Source organism: Rhinichthys klamathensis, unplaced genomic scaffold (assembly GCF_029890125.1).
Source record: "Rhinichthys klamathensis goyatoka isolate OS25496 unplaced genomic scaffold, OSU_Roscu_1.1 h1tg000059l_1, whole genome shotgun sequence".
NCBI classification, from domain to species: Eukaryota; Metazoa; Chordata; class Actinopteri; order Cypriniformes; family Leuciscidae; genus Rhinichthys; species Rhinichthys klamathensis.
Window position 1 is genome coordinate 6,846,789 of NW_026606604.1, and position 8,016 is coordinate 6,854,804.

Below are 8,016 nucleotides of genomic sequence, written 5' to 3' on the forward strand. Positions count from 1 at the left end.
CGAGCGCGAACGCTGTCTGACTGCAAGCCTTTGGGGCAGAAAAGACAGCGTGTGCTCGCTGGAAGCTGGCGCGTCCCGATGCGTCAGAGACGGCGGGATACTGACGCCAGCTTCCTGAGGGCCCGACGAGAGAGGGGACCTCGGTCGCTCTCTCTCGGGGGGGGCGGCCCTTGGAGGTCCCACAGGAGTTAGGACCTCTTTCCCTTCGCCTTCCTGGACTGGATGACGGTCCTCAGATCCGTCCTTCCAGCAGGCTGTGGGTGAGAGCGCTGCCTAGGGTCCCAAGCTGCTTGAGGGGGACCTCTAGAAGCGACACTCCCTCTTTGGCCCTGGCGATAGGAGCTGGATGACGGCTGTGGCTGTTTTGACCCTCTAGCAGCCGACTTCCTAGACCTCGACCGGCGAGGGAGATATTGCCTAAACGCTTCACTCTGCTTTTTAGTGTCCTGAAATCTGTCGACGACAGCATTAACCGCCTCGCCGAACAGACCAGAGGTACAAATGGGTGCATCAAGAAGAAAAGCCCTGTCCTTCTCCTTGATGCCAGAGAGATTAAGCCACAGATGCCTCTCCGTGGTTACCAGAGCTGACATGGAGCGGCCGATGGCGCGGGCCGTCTCCTTGGTAACCCGGAGAGACAAGTCTGTGGCTTTACGAAGCTCGGCAACATCCTCCCTAGTAGGACCCTCGCCCTGGTCCATGTCTTTTAAGAGGTCGGCCTGGTACGCCTGCAGAATGGCCATCGTGTGCAGGCTCGCACCAGCCCGACCTGCCGCCATATAGGCTCTGCCCACCAACGCAGATGTAGTGCGACATGGCTTGGAGGGCAACGCCGGCGTCTTAAGGGACGATGCAAGATCGGGTGAGAGGTAACTGGCTAAAGCTTCCTCAACCCGAGGCATCGTTCCATAACCATTCTCTCTAACCCCCATAATGTCACTATAGTTCAACATCGGGGGGTTAGACAGGCGCGCTGAAAAGGGCCTGTTCCAGGATTTACACAACTCGTTGTGTAAATCCGGGAAGAATGGTAGAGACCGTCGTGGAGGATGTGCACGGTGCTGCAGGAAGCGCTCGTCGAGTTTACTTCTGACTCGCTCTTCCTGCCTCTCCTGTGGCCAACTAATATGTAGTTTAGTCACAGCCCGTGTCACCACCTCCAAAAGCTCATTATAGCTGGGCGCAGTTTGTGTGTGTGTGTGTGCTTCATGCAGATCCCCCTCCACAATGCTGAGCACATCTAATTCCTCGGAATCAGACAGCTGCAGCACTGGGTCTACATCCCGAACGGGAGAAGCCGCGGAGCGGGCTCCCGAACGGGGGATAGGGGAATCTGAGCTTTCAGATGAGGATCGGGAAAGTGCCTCGGCAGTCCCGACCCCCTCTGAAAGCTCCCTTTGCGAACCCCACGATCTAAGTCGCCGCATCGCCTCGGCAGATGCGGGACCTGAACCGCGGGGAGCGCGCATCTGGCCATCCTCAGAAAATAAAGCCAGACGGGAACGCAGCACTCTCATAGAAAGAGAATCACAGTGGCCGCAAGCAGCCCCCTCGAGAGCTGCTTGGGCGTGCTGCATTCCTAAGCAAGCCACACACATCTCGTGTGTGTCCCCAGCCGTGATAAAGCGAGGGCACGGGAACACACAATTTTTAAACTGCTCACTCATTCTCAAAATAGATCAGAACTGAGACAAACAACACCAAATAGGACAAACTGATTTCAACACAACACAGAGCGCTTGCTGAATAGCAAAAAGCTGACATTTTCTGTGTGCCGGCGTGCTTTTGTACACATCCGCTTATGCCGTCACACGCTACGTCATCACGCAACGCCAATAGGATTGGATTCGGTTTCATTCATAAATTCAGACGTGCTACGCTGAAGGGCGTTCCCCTAGTGTCGTCACCGACGCAGTTCGAGTTCCCTCGAAAGGGAACACACTCGTTATTTTTGTCTTGTTTTACGCATTCTTAAATCAAGTCACATTTACTTGAGAAGCAAAATTTGACAAATGAGATAAGTCTTGTTTTGCGAAAAATTTATCAAAATGAAGTGAGTTTATGCTTTAAACAAGAAAAAATGGTAACGCTTTAGATTACAGCCCGGAAAGTACTGCGTAATTAAAGCGATTTTACAGTGTAACCTTCGGTAATTATAGTGTACCTATAACGTACTTACAATATAAGTATAAGGGAACAATATTTTAAGTTTGGGGAATAAAGGGGTAACATATAAAAATATTTATACTGTAAGTATTATAGAACTAAGGGGTTCTTATTCTACTTTTATGATATAACAATCTTACATTTGGGAGCAATTTAGCAAGAACATACCTTTTTGAAATAATGGTAAACCAGCATACTGTATAGGCTTTTTAAAAATTACAGGGTACATATCTATGCATTTATAAAGTAATCTTTTTAACAAAAGTGCACTGAAAACGAAAACTATTGCAACTTTTGCTTAAATATTGGGGAAAGATACTCTTGTTTCATGTAGTGGTACTTGTTACCCTCTTGTTTCATGTAGTTACAGGGTAAGTGTGACATTGCGGGCTGTAAATTAAAGTGGTGCTTGTTACCCTCTTGTTCCATGTAGTTACAGGGTAAGTACAATAAAAATGCATACACAATCTTATATCACTGACTCGGAAACCTTTATTTATTATACAAGCACCACTTACCCTGTAACCACATGAAACCAGATATATTTCCCAGTATATTAAAAAAAATTGCAATAGTCTTAGCTTTTCTTGCATTGAAACATGTTAGCCCAAACTTAAACATCTGCACTTTTGCTATAAAAAAAAAGAAAAGAAAATAGATATGTACTGTCATTTTTAAAAAGCCTATGTATTGCCTTGGTACACAATTATTACTAAAAGGTACGCAGTGTATGTTCTCGTTAAATTGCTCCCAAATGTAAGATTGTTATATCATAATAGTAGAATAAGTACCCCTTAGTTCTATAATACTTACAGTATAAATATTTGTTTATTTCTCCTGGTTGTTACCCCTTTATTCCCCAAACTTTACATATTGTTCCCTTATACTTACATGTAAGTACTTTATAGGTACACTATAATTACAGAAAGTTACACTGTAAATTCCTCTTAATTACACAGTACTTTCCGGGCTGTAATCTAAAGCGTTACCGGAAAAATATCTGCCAGTGGGTTCAGAAAAATAGACTTTGTTTTCAGCAAAAACGTACTTAATTTTGATATTTTTTTTTTTTCAGAAAACAAAACTTAACATTGCATAATTTAGCATCTCAAGTAAATGTATCTTGATTTAAGAATGTTTAGATATTTATACTGGAAAACAGGACAGGAGTAGGTGTTTAACTCGAATACTGAGTTTTGCCGTGTCAATGGCTAAAATAAAAGGCTGTTCATTGTATCTGTGCATCCTAATGGCAAAAGTACAATCCTAAACTTTTTTAATCAGCTGACCCCACAAATTAGCTCATATTAGCAGCCCAGCTTCATCATAAGCGCATCTGCACGGTTTTGTGGTTCAAATTGCTGTGACTCAAAGCTGTTTTGTTTCTCTTTCTCCGCAGCGATGGCTTTTACTGGCTGGGAGCGCTGAGCACACGTTTGGCCTTATCGAATGAAACAGCGCTGGAATATTTCACGTTGGTAAATATGTGAACAGTAAGGAAACAGGCCCTCGGGCCAAACTCTGCCAGGTCTGCTGCTCTCAGCACAGGCTCGGCTCTGACGGAACGTCTCATTAATGAGAGAGGGAAATGTCACATACAGGCAAGCGGGGCGAAGCATTTTGACTTGCCCCATAAAAGTCCACGTGAAATAATGAGATTCCCTGTTACTTGCGTTTCTGTCCGTACTGCTCCTCGCACACGGTTTGCAAAATGGGTTGTGTTTTCTTTTAAGAGAACTTGTAGTGTTTCCAAATGGAAGTGCACATGCAGGTGAAATGTACATCATGAAAATGCACAAATCAGCACGTCCTTGACTTTTATGTCATAAAATGAACAAATGGGAATTCTGTGAGAAGGACTCTCATTTTACGCCTGCAAACTGTCGCTTGATGACATTATAATACATTATTAGAGAAGTGGTTTCTCATAGATTTGTTTTGAAATCTAAAATGAACCATATTCATTTATTCCATTCCTAAAATAATGAAGGAATTTTCAGCCTTTTTAAAGGGTCACAAACCATAAAAGAATGAAGAAGACGACGTATGGTATGGAACAGTAGTTTCTTTAATATTAGGGCCAGATTTACTAACAGCTTTACTAATTTTACTAACTGATTTACGCCAGCGCAAACCCTCTTTGGCGTTAAAAAACTACTGTCAGGATTTACTAAAGTCATGCAGTGAAAAATTAGCGCTGAAAGACGTGTATAGTTATTTTTGTGGCTGAGCTTACTGCATATGCATTTGTAGGAGTTTCCATTTTAGACACAACATTTATGGGAGGAGAGTATTTAAATGAATCATGCAAGGTGATTTACTAAGGTTTGCGCTACAATTTACTGGTATTTGGGCCATTATTTAACTCCCCAAAAATTTGCTCTTAAACAGAGACTTGGTAGATTGTATTGGTCATTAAGGAAATCAATCAATCTATTTGTCTATCTATCCATCTATCTGTTAACTTTGAGCATTGACAATAATGTGTGTTAAAGAATGAAATTGAATGAATACTTGGCATTACCATCCAACTTTGTGTAAATCACATTCAATCTAACCAGAGCTTAAAGCTTTAAAAACACTCTAAGAGATGATCTAATCCACGACAGACATGAGAGTGGAAATTCATATATGTAAAGGCCATTCTGTGCCTCATAAAAGCAAATCTTCAAATGGGACCCTGCTTAGCGGCAGAGGATGAGTTTGCTTTGATATCATGCATTTTTGATTAGTCTGGCCTCGGCCAGTCTCCCGATGTGCTGGCGTGTGAAGGGCAGAGAGAGAGAGTTTGGAGGTCACGCTCACAGTCTGAAATCCCCACAGCAAACAGCCCTCGCGCATCCCAGGAAACAAACACTCCAATATGCAAAGTGCTTATCATTTATCATTGAGTTCCACTAGCGAAATGGTAGTTGAACTCAGGTCAAAGTTTTTTGCCTTTTTTTAAAGTGTAACTTCTCTTTTGCGGCCAAAGGCTCAGTGAGGTCTCTCAGTCAGAAATGTAATGGGAATGTATGAGCGTTTGGTTCTTTGACAATCTACAGCCACGTTAGTATACCTCTGACATTGAAGTGACTGGCCCAATTAGAGTCGAATGAAACTCATGCGCTGACAAGTGGATAATTATGTGGGAATCCAAGTCGTCTGTGAATCCCTATTTTACTTTTAACAGGGAAAGCATATACATCTCTTAAAAAATAGCATTTGTGTCCATCTGTTCCAGTTTAGATTTTTTTTTATGTCAGAAAATAATTTCTATATATATATATATTTTTTAACAAATGGTCAGTGAAAGGTGTTTAACCATCAATTTTGATCAACTAAAAATATTTAAATTGCATGTATTTAATATTTTATAATATTAATAACATTAAGACATAACATAAATAACTATATATATATTTGTAAATATGTTTAGCCAATAATGTTTATCTAATGATCATATATATATATATATATACGTGTATTTAAATTAGTAGTATTTAATTTAGTATTTAATCATTAATTTCTCAACTTATATGAATAGAGAAAATGTATTCAAAACCCTGTCACCAAAATTTGGGACACATTTAAATACAATAATTTTACTATTTGATAGCTGTAAACATTACAACATAAATAAGTAAATACAAAAAAAAAAATCCATATAATGCTTAAAATAAAATTCATGGGAGACCAATTATTATAGATTGGTCTCCTTATGCTCAGCTGTAAAGGTTTCCCATGAGTCCATCAAAATGAACACATATTTTAACAAAAAAAAATTTGTCCTGATGTTTTGAGTTCAAAGGATGAGTGACTCATTTCCAATTTAACACATTGAGTTTTTTATTTCTATTTCAGACTCATGACTTAAATCTTTAAAAGTGATGAACAGCTTGCTTCACTCCAAAGCGAGTTTTTCTTTCGCACAAAGCTGCATTTACTCCAACTAAAGGAGTAGACCGTGACATATGCTGAACCGGAGTTCAGAGATGCCACATTCACAGTTAACGCCGAGCCGTCTTGTATTGTGAGCATCGGTGCTTTTATTCTGACTCGCCCTGAATGAGAGAGAATGCAAGGTGAAAAGCCCTGGTCTTGTTCACAATCCTGCTGTTTGATGTCAGCAGACACAAGGGTGACAAAATGTCACTTTAATCAGCCGTAATTAGGAACGAGGCAGAATACCTCCCAGGGTTTCTACACACTCAAGATAGATGTCGTCTAGTGCTTGCTTCACAGCCAGGGTGACAAGAAAAAGAGTGACAAAACAACCTCGGGTCATAGCCATTTATAAATAAAGGTGACACATCTGACAGATAAAGACCATAAAGCAGCAATAAGCCTTGACTAGAGCTTGTACTAATTCTAATTAATCTCATTAATCAACATTAGATGTATAATGCAATAGAATTCTATTGTGGGGCTTTTATTATCATGGATGGAATCATATTTAATCTTAAGGAAACTATGTATAAGAATCAATGATATATGCTCATCATTTCTTGATTGTAGTACTGGAGTCCCACAGGGATCGATTCTGGGACCAATTTTATTTAGCTTGTATATCATTGACTATTTGACAGATTAGAGATTAGTTGGGCATCACAACAATATGGTGGCAAAATTGTACCAGTTTTGATGACGTTACTCATTCTGATTTGTACATGATGGAAGAGGATGATACATGTCCGTCGGTCCAGATTTAATCAGATTTATATTGTGAAGAAATAACTCAGGTGCATGTTGGCGGCTTATAGGAAGATTTACTCCCTGCAGCTGCAGATACATTAGAACAATCTAAAAACAATCTCTTTAATGAAATTTTTTATGCAGCCTCTCATCTCCTTGTATAGAATAGGGATTTAAGCAAAAAGCATCGAAAGTACAGATCAGTGAGAGCACAACCTTCCTTTCAGTCAAGGGGAATTATTTTCAGGGGGAATCAGGAAAAGCATATTCCCAATATGATGCTTTCAGGAGTTTTTCTTTTTTTCCTGTTAATCAAGTGTCGTTGGAGAGAATCCAGAGGTCTTGTCATTGCGTGAGAATGGCCTATGTGAAGCACGCAGTTTAATCATTGATTTGGTCTCACATGGGGAACCATGGGATAGCTTATTTCATCTGTTAACCACATTTAATGCAATGTCCTTCCCTTGACTGAGCAGCTCAGATGTTCGTTTTAATGCAGCATTCAGGAGCTCAGAAACATGCGACCCCCGTGAGAGCGTGAGACTGCATAGGACACATGCAGTAATGCATCGTAAAATGTATTTTAAACAAAGTAGCCAGTTTCTGACAAAAACAGCTCAGGAAACTTGCGGTTCTCCGGGAACAAAAAGGGAAACATAAAGTAGATCATGGAGTGTTGCAACACATTTTATTTAACTATTTTTTGTGTGTGTCTCATATTTTAATATTCACATACAGTACTTACACTATCGTTCAAATGTTTGTGGTCAGTAATATTTTTTTTTAAGTCTTCTGCTCACCAAGGCTGCATTTATATGATCAAAAATACAGTAAAAACAGTAATATTGTGAAACATTATTTGCAATTTAAAAGAACTGTTTTGTATTTTAAAATATAATTTGATCCTGTGATGGCAAAGCTGAATTTTCAGCATCATTACTCCAATCTTCAGTGTCACATGATCCTTCAGAAATCATTCTAATGCTGATTTGCTGCTTATTATCTTATTATCAGTGTTGTGCTTGCTTATGTTTTTGTGGAAACCATGATACTTTTTTTTCAGGATTCTTTGTTGAATAAAAACTTCAAATAGAAATATTTTCTAACATTATAAATGACTTTACTGTCTCTTTTGATAAATGTAATACGTCCTTGCTTTATTAATCAAAAAATGTT

General features: G+C 40.0%; 1 long non-coding RNA gene across 1 annotated transcript; it reads left to right on the forward strand.

Annotated features, from left to right (window-relative positions):
- The first annotated feature begins 2,322 nt into the window (after positions 1–2,322).
- Positions 2,323–2,821, forward strand: LOC130083796 (uncharacterized). Its single transcript, XR_008806871.1, has 2 exons — positions 2,323–2,502; positions 2,606–2,821. It is a non-coding gene; the product is annotated as an uncharacterized LOC130083796 (long non-coding RNA).
- Positions 2,822–8,016: the final 5,195 nt, after the last annotated feature.